This window comes from Corapipo altera, unplaced genomic scaffold (assembly GCF_003945725.1).
Source record: "Corapipo altera isolate COAL_440 unplaced genomic scaffold, ASM394572v1 122, whole genome shotgun sequence".
Lineage (NCBI taxonomy): Eukaryota > Metazoa > Chordata > Aves > Passeriformes > Pipridae > Corapipo > Corapipo altera.
In genome coordinates, this window is record NW_020884961.1 from 1,232,814 (window position 1) to 1,248,174 (window position 15,361).

The window sequence follows — 15,361 nt, forward strand, 5'->3', positions numbered from 1 at the left end:
CTCTTCAAGCTCAGCTGGAGCATTTTCAAGCTGGAGCAAGGTGGCAGCTGAAGTGGTTTACTCCTTGCATTTTTAACAGAAGGAGGGCTATGAAGGCTTTGGGCAGCAAAACCCTGCGCACCTCACCTGCAGGACTGAGATGATGCACTTCACTGAGTGTCTGCTGATGTAACTATAGCACTTCATAAAGCAGTGTGAGTGAAACTGGAAACAGCAACAGCAGCAATCGGTACAATATCTGATTTTATACATGTTTCCTATATAAAAGTGAGCCCTGCACCTCTCCCCAGTCACCCACAGTTCCCTCTTGAAGCATCTCATTTCTGAGCTGTGCCCAGCTGTGGTGGGATGCATTCAATGGCATTTCCCAGATGTTTCTTTTACTTTTGCAGCCTCCTCGCTCTTGCCTGTCCCTTACAGCTCTCTGCCGTGGCTGTTGGGTGATGAAAACCTCCCTCAGAGCCTGGGCTGCTCTCTCTGGGTCTTGATCTGGTCCTGCTCAGGCAGATGGAGCAAAGAGCAGACTCAGCTCCGGGTCTGCTGCAGGGATCTGCACTTCAGTGCTTTGTTTAAACCAAAGGGCTCTGGACTTGGCTCAGCAGTGTCACATCTCCAAAGGAATGTCAAAGAATCGCAGAATGATTTGGGTTGGAAGGGACCTTCAAGACCATCCCATTCCAGCCCCCTGCCATGGGGTGCATGTGAGTCCACCAGCCAGGGACACATGTGGGTTCACACATGGGGTCAGTGCACTGGGGTGACCTCAAGGAAAGAGAGATGTTGAGCATAACATCAGGTCTGAGCTGCCTGCAAAGCTGCTGTGAGCAGATGCAAATCCCTCCTTGGGGTTTGCCTCCAAGCACATCTTCCCACAAACAGGAAAAGTTCTCCTCTTTGCCCTGAGCCGTTTCTAGTGAGGAAGCAGCGCTTTGGGCTGACACAGTCCCACTTCAGGGGGCACAGGGGGGATGTGGGACCTGCTGGGCTGTGCAGCCCCCACATGCTCCCCATCCTGCACAGTGCAGGTGGTGGGTGGATCTATGCACATTCAGGGGCTTTGGCTTCAGCTCCAGCCGTGTCCCCAGCCCTGTTCCCTGCTGCCAGGACAGGTGATGGATGCACCAGCATGTCTGCTTTATCCCAAACCTGAGGGGAAGGGGCTGCAGGCAGCGAGAAGAAAACACTTCCTGGTGGAAAAAAAGAATGATTTTTGGTTCTCCAAACCTCAGTCTTCCTACTAGCAGCTTATGCAATGCGTGGAAAGAAGTTGGACCTCCCCACCTGGCCTTTGGGTGAGCTCCCAGCCGCGGCTGTGCCGCTTCCCCGAGCGGTTTCACTCCAGGACCTGCCGTGGTTTCCTTCCCATGTGCTTCCCTCTGGAGCATGTGCCTGCTCCTCAATGCCAGAAGGGTTTTGCATCCCCTGTGTCTTCCTTCTTGCTTGGAAACAGGTTTTTAATACCCCACTGCCTTCCTCAGCTACACAGCAGAGCACAGGCTTGGTTTGTAAAACCGAGCCCTGCTGCAAAAGGCTCTCATGAAACAATCCTGCTGGAGAGTGGAAATACAGAGAATGAGTAATAACTCTTCTAACCTTAAAAAAATTGTTAGCCCTGACTCAATATCCTTCATAATGAAGTCTGCACTGGACTTTTAATGTGAAAAAGCCTTACCTAACAAATACGACACTGAAGGTGAATTCCCCGTGGTGTTCAACTGGTTGCTAATACTGGAATCAGTGCTATTGTCATCATTTTTTAAAAAAATACCTTTTTTATTTTAATTTAAGCTTGGAGGTGTGATTAAAAGTTTGGTTGTTTTTCTTTTTTTTTTTTTTTTTTCCACATTGTAACATTAATTTATGGCTGAGTTTCATTCAGTCCTGTGTTCAGAAGTGCAGTACAGGTAGTAGTGATGTGTTGTCTGTAACATGGTTCTATAGAGTAGTAACCAATTTGTAAGAAAAAGAACAGAATGGAAAGAAAAACAAACAAGCAAAAAAAAAACCACAAAAAAGAAAAGCTGAAAAAAATATGTAAATGGAGTATTTTGTGGTATGTACAACACAAATTAATTTTACACAGAGAAAGATGTTTCTAGGAAAATGAAACTCTGATAATTCATACTATTTGTATGAACAAATAAAAGCTCTATTTTATGAAGCCATGGGCATGGCTGTGTTCATTCACAGGGGCCTCCCCATGGGGGTTTGGAAGTGCTGGACTTGCATGTCCATCCCAGCACTGTCCCTGCAGCTGCCCAGAAGCCTGTGCTGAGTCCAGCAGGATGTGATTCCCAACATGATCTCCATCCAGCACAGGGCTGATCAGGAGCCAGAGGCTTCCCTGGGGGGTCAACATGTCCATGTTTTCTCAGTCAGGTTTTGTGGGGGCTGATCTGTCCTGTTGCAAACACCTTCACCCAACACTGTTTGAGGGAAGGAGACCTGAGGGATTGCCCTCAGCCCTGTGCAAAAACTGGATGGGCTTGGTGGGTGGTGGAACCCCCCTCCTGTGTCAAGGGGGCTGCAGGACAAACTCAGCCCTTTACAGCTGATGGGGGGGAACCTCTCCAGTGCCAAGTTCTTTTCCAAAAGGTTTGCACTTCAGCCTGGAGGAGACTGAGAGGAGACCTCATTGCAGCTACAACTCCCTCAGGAGGGGCAGAGGAGGGGCAGGGACTGAGCTCTGCTCTGGGGGGACCAGGGACAGCAGCCAGGGAATGGCTGGAGCTGTGTCAGGGCAGGCTCAGGTTGGATCTCAGCCAAAGGTTCTTCCCCCAGTGGCTGGTTGGGCACTGCCCAGGCTCCCCAGGGCAGTGGGCACAGCCCCAAGGCTGCCAGAGCTCCAGGAGGGTTTGGCTGATCCTCTGGGGCACAGGGGGTGACTCTTGGGGATGGGCCTGTGCAGGGCCAGGAGCTGGACTGGATGATCCTGATGACTCTTCTAACTCAGCATATTCTGGGATTCTGTGGTCCAGACTCTGGGGTCACTGGTTGCCACTCCCTACACACTCAGCACTTTCTGATATAAAACTTCATTATCATTAAATTCAGAAGAGTCCCAGGTCAGTGCTGTACAAAGCAGCACCTAAACAGCATCACAGATTTATGTAACTGCCACTCAAAATTAAAATAATTACATTAAAATAATTTCATTTTTTTCCACAAGCCTTACATCCAGTGCAGAGTAATCGATGGGAGTCTTTTAGGTTGTCCATTTTTCAGAGACCTTGTAGAAAAGGAGTCAAAAGGGAGCACAAGATTTAATTTAGCGATTTAGGAAGAGTTCAGCCTGGAAAGCTCCAGCTGGTCAGGATTGTAATTAGCTGCTCCCAAACTCTGGTAGTGTTTAAACTCTATAGGTGTCTCATTTTTAAAATATGTAGATTTTACTTTACCATTCCCATGAACCTCTGAAGCAGCACAGCTGGATGTGCTGGGAGCTGACCTCAGCCTGATGGAGTTGAGCTGCTCCTTACCTCATTCTCACCTCACCTTGATTTAGTTCCAAACCAGGTGTGAATGCCCCAGCAGATGTCAGTCCTGTAGGCAGCCTGGATCTGAGCTCAACCTGATTTCCCAGCAGCTCATGGAATCCTATCCCTCATTCCTGTGTTTTATAAGAGTTGCTCAGTGCTGGGATGGAGAGTGTGGGGGCTTTTCCATCACAGGGGCTTTTCCATCGTGCTGCTGAGGAAAGGGAAGGTTAGTCCTCAAGTCCTTATGGGATTCAGCACCTGCCCTGCCCTCTGCATCTCCCTGAGGGCTATTCCCAGTTGTACCCCAGCTTGTGGATAGCGGGGATTCAGTCCCCAGTTTGGGCTGGGTCCCATTCTCAGGTGCTGTTTTGGCAAGAGCAACTAGAAGATAAGGTTAAGGGGGTCTGTGTGGTTTGTGGGGTCCTGAATACAGAGAAGATGGGCTGAGGGGTCTTCTCATAGCCCTGGGGACCCCTGAGAAGGAGGAAGCTCCTGAAAGAGGAGAACCGACTGGTAAAGAGGCAGATGAAGCTGCGGAAAAGTTGCTGCTAAATATGGTGTTAACCAAGGTGGATTTAATTTTTCTCCAGGTATTCCTTTCACCTGGAAGTCACTCATGTCTCCAGGTTGTGCAAGTCACTGTGGCATTTCTAAGGAAGGTGCCTGGGCTCTGGTGCTGAGATAATGTCCCAGACAGGTGTCACCTTGTGAAGATACAGATACCAGGGATGAGAATACACAGAGCAGGGAGGAATTCACCTGAAAGGAAACAGGCTGCTGCCATGGGCATCTCTGTGTGGCACCTGGGGGCTGTGGAGACCTCTCTGAGGGGAGTGAGGGAATGTTGAAATGAAGGAGGACAGAGCTGGAGAGCCTTTAAGCACCAGGGAAAGGTCTGGGCAGGACCTGCAAAGGCAAGAAAGTGCTGGTAACGCTTGGAGTTGAGTCCATGCTAACAAAGCCATTGAAAAAGCTGGTGGATTTTATAGGTAGCACCATGTTAATTTGGCTTCAGGCCAAAATGATGCATTTAAAACAACCCTGAAGCTTGAGAAAGTTTTTACTGGGGCCTGGTTTTGGGAACACGTCATTATTATATGTATGTATTTTTCCTTGGGCCTGGTGTACAGATGGCTGGGAGGTTGTGCTGCTGGCAGCCCCAGTTCCCAAACCACCAGGGCATTGCAGTAGGAAGTGCTTTGCTTCTCTTTCTGGCTTTTTGTTATTTTTTTTCTCCCCTTCAAAAATGTTACTGAACCACCAGATCTGTCCGTTAATCACTTTATTTAAAGCTAAACTTTATTATCCTCCAATTTCTCTCTGTGGTTAAGAACCACGGTGTTAACTCTTTTCCTAATGCATATATTTAAAAAAAGTAATAACAGTGACTAATCAGTTATAAATCATTCAAACATTTCTATGCAAGGCAATTGTTCAGCACGTTGTTTAATGGTTTCTTTATTAGAGGGAGGAATTCCTGTGTCAAATGTTAGCCTTGGTACCTTCAGCTGGGATAAAACCTCATGATCACTGTGAGTCTTCAAATCTTTCTACTGATTGGGATTTTCCCTTTTGCAGATTAAAATTAGTTTAATTACAACACCTATTCCAGATAATTTCAGAGTCCTACATCCTAATTCACAGGGAGAGCAACCGGTACCAACCACGGGAGGTTTGCTGGTCTCGCTGCCTCTAAACCCTTCTCACTAAGCTGTTTGCTCTGTTTTTCCTCCTGTTGCTTTCCCTCATTTTCCAGCAGAACATGATTCAGTCCTGCAGGACTTTTAGATCTCGACTTCTGCCTCTCCATTTTCCTCCTCCCTCTGAGAAAGGGCTTACAAACAGGATTGCAGGAATCAGCCGCTCTCATCAGAACAATTCGCTGAAGAACCGAAGAGCATCCTCCTCCAGGAATATTATTTGCAACTATTTATACAGTCAGCTATAATTGTGAGGCTTAATTCATGCTCATTAAGTCCTCTGAGATGCTTGATGAGCAGTGCTAAGCACTACTGGTTATTTAAGCTGCTCACAGCACTGAAAGCATCACCATTTGTCTTGCCTTGATCTTTTTCCCCATCCCACCAGGAGCTGGAAGGGAGAACATCGGCACCAGCTGCCCTCTGGAACAATCTGGCTATTCCTTGCCAGAGATTACATGCCATGCCCTGGTAGCAACCAAAATCCTGAACAAAGGAATGAAGCTTTAAAATGATGTGCTCAAAAAAATGGCTTGGCAGAGAAGATGCAACTGCTTTGACATTGAGGTTATTTAGCTGGGAATTTATGTGTCAAAAGCTTAAAAGCTTCACCAAAGAAAATTTAAGAAAGCACCATGTTTCCAACTAATTAAGTAATGTCAGCCAAATATAATTTATTTCTCACCATCAGTCATGTCTACAGCAGAATTATCTCATTTTTGATTTCTAATGACTTTCTCTCTCTCTCATTAATCTGGCCATGAATTATTTTTATGTAACTTTTTGGCATTGAAGCAAAGAAATTTTTTTCTTTTTAATAAAAGCAGCATCCCTGGATAATTCTACATCACCCTTGAAAGGGGGCAAGGAGTTTAGCTGGGGCTTCATGGTACAACTCCAGCCTCCCTTTCCAGGAACCCTGGTAGGCTTTACCCCAGGTCTTCCCCAGGATCTCAGCTTGTCCTTGATTCCCTGAGGCTTCTCTTCTAGTACCAAGGTCTGTAAACAGGTTCTGGTTTGGGCTTTTATTCTGACAACAACAACAAAAAAGAGGCCTTTCCCTGGAGTTCTCTGTGGTTTTTTTACCCAGTATTGCTGCCTTTTCTGTTTCTCACAGGATCCCTGGTTTTTCTTGTAGACACAGGTTGTTGCTGAGGCTTAAAATTTGATTCCTCCACTGATCATCCAGGATTCTGTCCCAGGCATGCATGTCCTGGCTATTGGAAATGTCCTTATTTCTGCTTCACTGCTCTGATTCATGTCTTGGTTTTTTTTCTAGTGGTTTGTTATCTGAAGCTCAGCTTGTTTCCAAGTCCCTGGAGCAAGCCCTGAGGATGCTCCCAAACAGGGCTGGATTTGGATGTGTTGTTTGCATCCAAATCCCACCTCCGACTCCAAGAGCAAGGAACTGGAGATGAACCTTTTTTTGCTGCTGCCCATGGATGAACAGGGGTGGATCTGTAGTTTGGAGGTCTGTGCTCTGCCTGGATTTCTCTGGCAGTGAGGACCTCAAGCACAGCCTGAAGAGATCAGCAAATCCCCCTTGTACTGCCAGTCCCAGCTGCAGAGCAAACTCAGGTTATTTAGAAAGGCAGACAAAGTTGGGGACTTTACACAGATTGGCCAGACCTCCAAAAAGTTCCTTTGTTTCCAGCCACTGCAGAAGCAGTTCCTGCTACCCACAGTCACTGAGAGCTCTCCTGCTGCATCTCCCGTGGGAGGAGCTGCCACTTCCAGCCAGCCCGGGGTGCTGCGAGGTAACCTGGCTGGCAGGTGACCCGGGCAGAGAGCAAGAGCTGCTCCAGCACCTCCCTGGGGAATGCAGGAGTGAGCTCACTGCCAGGAATGCCAGGCAGGCAGAGCCTCAGCTGGCAGAGATCCACTACCTTCAAAGGCTGAGCTGGGAGGAAGCTGCAGGCAGTAAACAGAAGGCTGGAGGATGGTGTGGAGGGTGGGAAAGGGAGCACTGTGCAGGGGCACCTCAAATATTCCCTTTCTGTGCCCTTTGCATGGGCTGGGGATGCTTAGAGGTCCCATGCCCACCCTGCCAATAAAGGTACAATTTAAGTTGGATGTGACTGGTCTCAGTGAAGTTGCACTGCTGTTAGGTTGGGTTAAGAGATCACCTACAGCTCAGTGTTTCTCTAGTGCTTCACCAACAGCTTATAAATATGGTGGCAGGTTGGATTTACCATGGTCTTCCTCTCTGTCATAGTTTAACCCCAGCTGGCAGCTCAGCCCCACTTGTTCACTATCCCCTTGTCTGATGGAGGACAGGATTGGAAGAGTAAATCTGAGAACCTGTGGATTGAGATAAAGACAGTTATCTGTGTTATCTACTGTGTCCCTTCCCAACTCCCTGTGCCCCCCAGCCCCCTCACTGGTGGGATGATGTGGGGAGCAGGAAAGGCCCTGGCTCCGGGGAAACCCTCCTCAGCAGTAAGGGAAACATGCCTGGGTTATCAGTGCTGTTCCCAGCACAAACCCAAATCCCAGCCCTGTATCAGCTGCTATAAAGAAAATTAACTCTATCCCAGCCCAAACCAGCACAGTCTCTCACCTGTGTCATCTTGGATGACCAACCAGCCTCCAGTACTGAATTCCCAAAGCTGAGCTTGGGAAGGAGCAAGGGAAAGTGAGCAGGTAAATCACATTCCCATGGTTGCAGCCTAAAAACTGGAGGACTCTGGTCAGTCCATGACCTGTCAGTGCTGAGAACTGGGAGAGGCTCTGGCCAACCTGGTCTCAATCCATGGCCCCACATCCCAGCAGGCACAGGAAAGATCCTGTTGTTTACAACCTGCTGTAGGAGATGCAGAGCTGCTCTACTCTCTGTCCCACTCTCCCTTTCTCCTAAACCAAAGCAAAACTTGAAAATCAAAAAGCCGAACGAGGAAAACTCCCCTAAAACCCAAAGGAGTTTTTGACTCACTTCTCCTCCCCAGATTTTCATTATTTCCTATGGAAAAATCCACTTCACCCATGGAAACCTGCCGTGCAGAAACTTCCATGCAGTTAAAAAGTAAGAAAACAACTTTTTTGGAGAACGGAGTGGCACTGACACTTCTGCTAATTCTGGCCCAGCATAAGGCAGCCAGATGGGGCAGGGGGGACGGGAGCAGGGACCTCCAGAGCTGGATGTGTCTCTGCAGCAGGAGGGATGTGAAAGCCCCATGTCTCAATTTATATCTCAGCAGCTCTGCAGGTGAAGGTCTATCAGGCAGATACGGAGATGTGCTGGAGCCACTGGGCTGTGCTGATATTAAATCCATCCTAACTGCTGTTCAGTGCTGGACTAAAGCAGGGTCGACTGCAGAAGTGTCAGACAGCACTTGGCTTTCTTTGATCATGAGAATGATGGAAAAAGTAAACTTCAGGCCAAGTATTAACACAGCTCCGCCATGGGAAGCTCCAAGGTACAGATCTCCTGGGGACCAGCAGCACCAATTCAGCCTGGGGAGGGCAGCCCTGCTGATGTGCAGGGTGGAATTTAGCAGATACTAACCCAAAACCCGGGGTCACAGTCATGTGGGCAAGGGCTGATGGCTGCAGACTTACAGAGGGCGTGTTTGGATTAGATATGAGGAAAAAAATCCTTCCCTGTGAGGGTGGGGAGGCCCTGGCACAGGTTGCCCAGAGAAACTGTGGCTGCCCCATCCCTGGAAGTGTCCAAGGCCAGATTGGACGGGGCTTGGAGCAACCTGGGCTAGTGGAAGGTGTCCCTGCCCATGGAAGGAGGTTGGAACAAGATGATCCTTAAGGTCCCTCCCCACCCAAACCATTCCATGGCTCTGTGTGCAGCTGTAGGGGTGTTGCATCTCCACCTGCAGCATGGGCTGCTCAGGTGATTCTGAGACATGGACATAGAATAATACTGTATTCATTTTTTTTCAAGTGTTTGCAACAAATTCCAGTGTGGAGGGCCAAATCCTCAACTTGGTATGAATCAGCCTCTCTATTTTTTTTTTCCAGGTAACTTCAGTGGGCCCTCAGGGCTTATGGCATCTGGTGGGATCTGCTTGTACAGAGCTCCAAACACAGCAGCAAACACCTGGGCAGCCTGGGACTCATCCTGAGTAGCCTTGTGGTGCTGATGGGATTGACTTTTAGTCCATCTACCTCGACAGGGCCACAGATGCATGAAGTGATACAGTTGTACCAGAAATCCAGTTGGCCCTCAGTCCTGGGGAAATTCATATGCCATGTGTTGGGTTGGCATCACCCATCCCTGGAGGGGGAACAGTGCTGGGATCTCGTTATGCTCCCTCTGTGTATATTTGCTTTATACTGCTTTGTTTGAGAGCGTGTTTGGCAACTCTGTTGTTCGAGTATTGTGCTGGGAAACACCCAGTGTTTATGTACCAACAGGGAATAACAGTCTGCAGACAGTCAGGGCTGTGGTTCCAGCGGTACAGGGGGTGGGGGATGTGGGCTGAGGGGTCTTGTGAGGGGTCTCTCAGAGTAAGGAGGTCGATATGATGGGATCTGGGGCACAAGGACTGGATTACCTGTGGAAGGGGAGTCTGTGAAACTTTTGTTTAGTGTCTGTGTTGCCATTTGTGGCAGAGCCCACCTCACCAGTGCGAGGGATTAACCCTTTGCTCATGTGTAACCTTTTAAAGATGAAGCCAAGGGTCTGAATTTGGGTCTGCATTTGGGTCTGCACAGACCAAACCATGAGGTCATTGCAGAAGGTCACCTCCAGAAGTCCTGACTGTCTCAGGGACTCCACTTTCTGCCCTCCTCAAGGAAGGATAGTGGGGAGACTTTGATCTTCTGGGTGTTTCTTGGCAGTTCACAGGCACTCCAGAAGGTTTATAATGAGGTGCTTTTCTAATTCCGTACAATCCCATTTTCAACAGCAACTTGGGCTCTTGGCACTCATTTTCCTATGGAATCCTGATGAGGACTAGGTTTCTATGGCCTCTAGCTTCAAAATAGAGAAGCAATTTGCTTATACTGGCAGTTAGAAGCCTAATTGGGATCTGGGCCTCAGAACCAATCACTTCTGAAAATGTTACCTCAAACACTTCAGCCCCAGGTGCTTGGGCAGTTTCACTGGTTCTTCACAAGTTCACAACCCTTTTAGGAGGTTATCTAAAGAGCTAAAGCAAAGTCCTGTACTTTGGGAAGCTTGGTTTATGCTCCCTGATTGCTCAGATGGGGTGTTTTTGGCAAGCAGCTCCCCCTGCCCGCACATCTCTGTGTTGTTTCCATCCTGAGCTCCCAGTTCTGCTTTACCTTACCCTGACAGCTTTGATAATTCTGGAGCAGCACTTGGATACTCCAGCTGGGCCCATGTGTATCTTTTTTTGCTGTTCACTGCCTTCATTCTCCTATTTTAAAGTATAAATAATGATGTGTCCTGGGAATAAACAGTAAATTCAGGAAGAGCTTATAGTTTAGAGAAGATTGACTAATTCTTGGCAAGGGCACGTTGGCATAGCAGTGTTGCCTTCAAGGGAGAGGAATTGATTGATGTTTGCAATGTGGCTGGCCCTGTTTCTCCAGATGTTCTGGTGAATGCCTGCAGATAATGAGTCCTGTCTGGAAATCTGCAGATATTTATGAATATTTGTGGGATAAGGATGGTGTTACATGGATTACTCTGACCTGCTCCAGGCATGGCTCAATGCAGGGCAATAAGCAGCCCCACTCTGCTTTCTGAGGCATCACATGCTGCCAGAGAGGCCCTAATTCAGCTGTGGAGGACAAAGCTGCAGCTTCTGGAGGTGGATTTATCAAGTGAGTGATCGTAGCTCGCTGCCTCTCGCTGTGTGTGGGTGACATAAACATCTATTATCTTCATTTGTAAAATTTCTCCGTGGCTCACCTCGGGGCAGACACTTCTGAGAGCTCAATTACAGGCAGTTAGCTGCTTGACAACACTCCTGGCAGATGCTGGTAGAGTGCAGGGCTGTGTCCCTGTCAGACAGCAGATCTCTCTGTTTATTAATGTACCGACGTCAAGTGGTGCCTAAAGTCACCTGGGGAGCTGCTGGGATTGTCACAGGGATGGAAAGAGGTGCAGCCTGGAGTGTGAGCTCTTTGTGGCTCTTACAGGAGGTCCCAACAGGTCTTTTGGTCTCACTGATCCCCATGGGGATGGAAGGGCAGTATCCCTTGGCATGGTCAGTCCTTGTCTCCAAAATCAGTGTCATTCAGGCACGAGAAGTTTCCTCCCTGCACCACAAGTGCATCCACAAAGGGATCTGCCCAAGGACATGCAGGAAGCCTGTGGAAGGGCTTGCAATCAAAGGTGGATTCCTGGCTCTCAGCCCACAGTTCTTTAAAGCATTTAAGCAGATACAAATCCCATCTGAGGATTGGACCTCTGCTCTCCAGAGGGATTAGAGAGCAGAAACTGTCCCTGTGCCAGAGCCACCAACACAAACAGTCCCTGTGGGGCTGGAGGGGACGGTCCCTGCTGTCCTTCACCTCAGTGTCTCCCCACCTGGAGGGTGACTGTGGTGAGGAAGGATCTCTGTAGGCTTACAGCACCCAAGTGATGCCTTTGGAGGCAGCTCTCTGTCAACCTCCTGCTCTGCTGAGGGACATAATGAGGGTGGGAAGGGGCTGAGAGTGACCTGGGGTTTTTTCAAGTCTTATTTATCTAAAGATACTTTCTTTTCCCACCTAAAAGGCAGTGGAAGGACTCTGCATGGCCAAGTGATCAATCAGTTCTTCCTAATGACCAACATCCTGCAGTGGTGAAGGGCCACAATCAATCACAACCCGTTATTATTGCATGATTTAATTGTAATTATGGGAGGGAAACACGGTGTTACACTTTCACATCCCTCATCCCAGAGCTGCACCTTTGGATGGCACCTCCCAGGCACGTTCACTGAGGTACCTAATGAAGCTCCCTCCTCCTGCTCTTCCCTCCCTGCCAGCCCCCATACCCTGGTTTGGCACAGGTAGGAACTGAGGAGGAAACAAGATGAGGGAAAAGGGTGCAAACCAGAGCTTATTGCACCAAAATTCTTTGGAGCAAATCCCTCGTGTCCTTTCTGCTTCACTGGTGTCACAGTCCATCCCCACCCAACACATCCCTGGTCCTAGAGACCAGATCCTCACATCTGTGCAGATAGGAATTATTTTTTTTTTGCTGGAAATCCTAAATATTTTTTAAATTAAAACAACATTATTTTGGCCAACCACGAACAAAAAGAAAAGCAAGAGAAAAATAACCTCCTGGAGTTTTTGTTGCCGCAAGATGAATTATTTTCCTAGAAACAACATAGAAGTTCAGAAGCACTTCTTCTGATAGAGAGTTTGATCCCATGTCCAAATTACCTGAAGAAAAGTGCCTTTAGGGAGTTTTTAGACACAGGAGAAATGAACGAAGTATTTTGTAGTCAGCCAAAGAAAATATTTGTTTAAAATATTATCTATGTCAGAAACTTCCTTCTCATTCCACAGAGGTCAAATATCTGTCAGAAATGAGCCTTTTGTGGGGCACTTGGATGGATTTAGGTGACCTCGAGGTCCCTTCTAGACTATCTTCTGTGACCCCACAACATTAATTTCTGTTCTAATGGCCTGATCATCAATTATCACTGGATAAAGGAAAATGTCATTTGATAATGCCTCCCTGGCTGTGTTTGCACAGGCTGCTCCCTCACCCCTGGAATGCAGAGCTGGGAAGGGATCTGGGACACACCTGTACCGAGTTTGGGTTTCCACTGGGGATTGCTGGGAAACTGCTACAGATTCTGTTGGGGTTGGAAATGTTGCTGCAGTACCCTGGAGCACAGGGAGAATAAAACGCCCATCACAACCCCCAGCCTCGACCTCCCCAACACATGGGATTGGTGTAGATGGGTCCAGGTGCCTTGTCCTGGCTGGTGAGGATGGGGGGGCTCCAGGTCAGTTATATCCTGAAGGAACCTCATGGGAGTGAGGTGAGTCTGGACCAAAATAACCCCATGGCTGATCTCTGATCTCCAGTCCTGGGGCAGATCTGATAGAGGGGACAGGGGATGTTTTCCCTCCAGCAAAGCAGCAGTAACGTGAGAGCTGCTCTGTTTGCACTCACATTTCTCTCTTCATCAGAAGACCACAAGCAATGCAACATATATCTCTCTCTCTCTGCAGAATTCAGTTTCCAACCTTCTTTTCCCCATGGGGCTGCTCCCAACACTGGTAGAAATTTTTCCTGCCCCATGGATTGAGGGTTTTTTTTCCTTCCCTTTCTGCCCCCAATGATGTTGATATTCACAGGTCAATCTCTGCACTTACCACCACTGAGCTGGTTTTATGATGTTAAAGGGCACAGTGATTTTTTTATCATACAGTTTCTTTTTCCTCCCATCTCCCTCAATTGTAATTGAAGAAATATTGTTTGTAGAATCTTCAGCATAAAGGTGGCAAGGCTGGATTAGAAACAGAAGGTTTCTACTCCAAAACACCCAAAGTGTCCTGTCTCTCTCTGGAGTAGCCATGTGCTGTGCCAGGAAAGCTGGTAGTCAGGCACTTCATCTCTTTGTCAACTTCCCTTGATCCTGAAGACTGGATTCACACTGAACTCTGCCTTGGAGAAAGTGTCATTGGGCTGGAGAAGACCCTGAGCTGTTGGTCCAAAAAACTTTTGAAGTGTTACCCACCAGAGGACAAGAAACTGTATCACAGAATCACAGACTGTGCTGAGTTGGAAGGGACCCACAAGGATCATCGAGTCCAACCCTCAGCCCTGCACAGGCCCATCCCCAAGAGTCACCCCCTGTGCCCCAGAGGATCAGCCAAACCCTCCTGGAGCTCTGGCAGCCTTGGGGCTGTGCCCACTGCCCTGGGGAGCCTGGGCAGTGCCCAAACAGCCTCTGGGGGAAGAACCTTTGGCTGAGATCCAACCTGAGCCTGCCCTGACACAGCTCCAGCCATTCCCTGGCTGCTGTCCCTGGTCCCCCCAGAGCAGAGCTCAGTCCCTGCCCCTCCTCTGCCCCTGCCCAGGAAGGTGGAACTGCAGTGAGGTCTCCCCTCAGTCTCCTCCAGGTTGAACAAGGACAGCACAAAACAGGAGAGGGGGAAAAAAAAGCATCACTCAGAGTTTTCCTGTTGCAACAAACTGCATGGAGCTTTCATGTGCTCTGGCAGGGAGGTCCCTTCAGTTATTCTTAGATCTTGCTTATAAAAATGTTAGTGCAGAGTTCACAATAACAGAGCCCTAACTGACCCACAGTGTGCATGAAATAAATAATAAATGCGAAGAAAGTATCAATGAGTGGTGTCTATGGCAGACATCTGTTTTATCCCTGGCCTGCAGCCACACCTCTCTGGGCTCTGATCTCACCAGCCAAGCAGGGTCAGACGAGGCCAGCTCCTGGGTGAGGATCAGCACGTGGATGCAGCGCTGTGGGAGCTCTGTGCTGGTACCTGTGGGCTTGGCCACTTGTTCCTGCCCTGCCTCAGAGCAGCTGGAGTGTCAGGCAGGTCATCAACCTCCCGAGGATGATCATCTTGAAGTCCTAGACAAAAATCAGTGGGTCGGCGTGTACTGCCTGGGGATTAGCAACAGCTGCTGCCTAGAGATTGTCCCTGCATATTGTGATGTACTCCAGGGTTTTTATGGGATGCTGAGTGTCAGGAAGGTGACAGAGTTGCTTCTTGGCAAGTGAGCAGTGTAAACACCCAAATGGTCGGTGCCATTTGCAGGAAGGAGGCAGAGATGGAGCAGATTTCAGAAGATTTTTAATAAAAAGAAAAGCAGAGCCATGTTTTCCCAGTGGTAAAGCAGTTTCAGATGGTCAATGGGGCTTTGGCAGAGGAAGAGGAGAGGAGTCCCTGAGATGACCAGATGTGGGTTCTGAAACCACCTAATCTCTGTAGGAGGAGAGTTTTTTGTTCCAACAATTAGATTCTCCTACCTCAAGCACAGGTATGAATAGATGCAAAGGCATTTCTTGAGGTGAAAAATCAGCTTTTTTTCAGTTTCACCCCCTTGTTCCTAAAAGCAGGCTCAGCTGTGCCTCCAGAGCCATTAAAACTGTGGAATTGCCCATGAAGGAGGCCCACAGCTGCCAGCCCAACGTCCTGGTGCTGTGCATGCTGTGAGCAGAGCTCAACACATCTTGCCATGTGAAAAACAGCATCTGGGTTGCAGCTGGGGGAGGAAACCAATCTGCTGTTCCAGGCAAAATATGCCCTTCAGGCTGGAATGTCCCTTCCCTGTCCCCCGTGGTG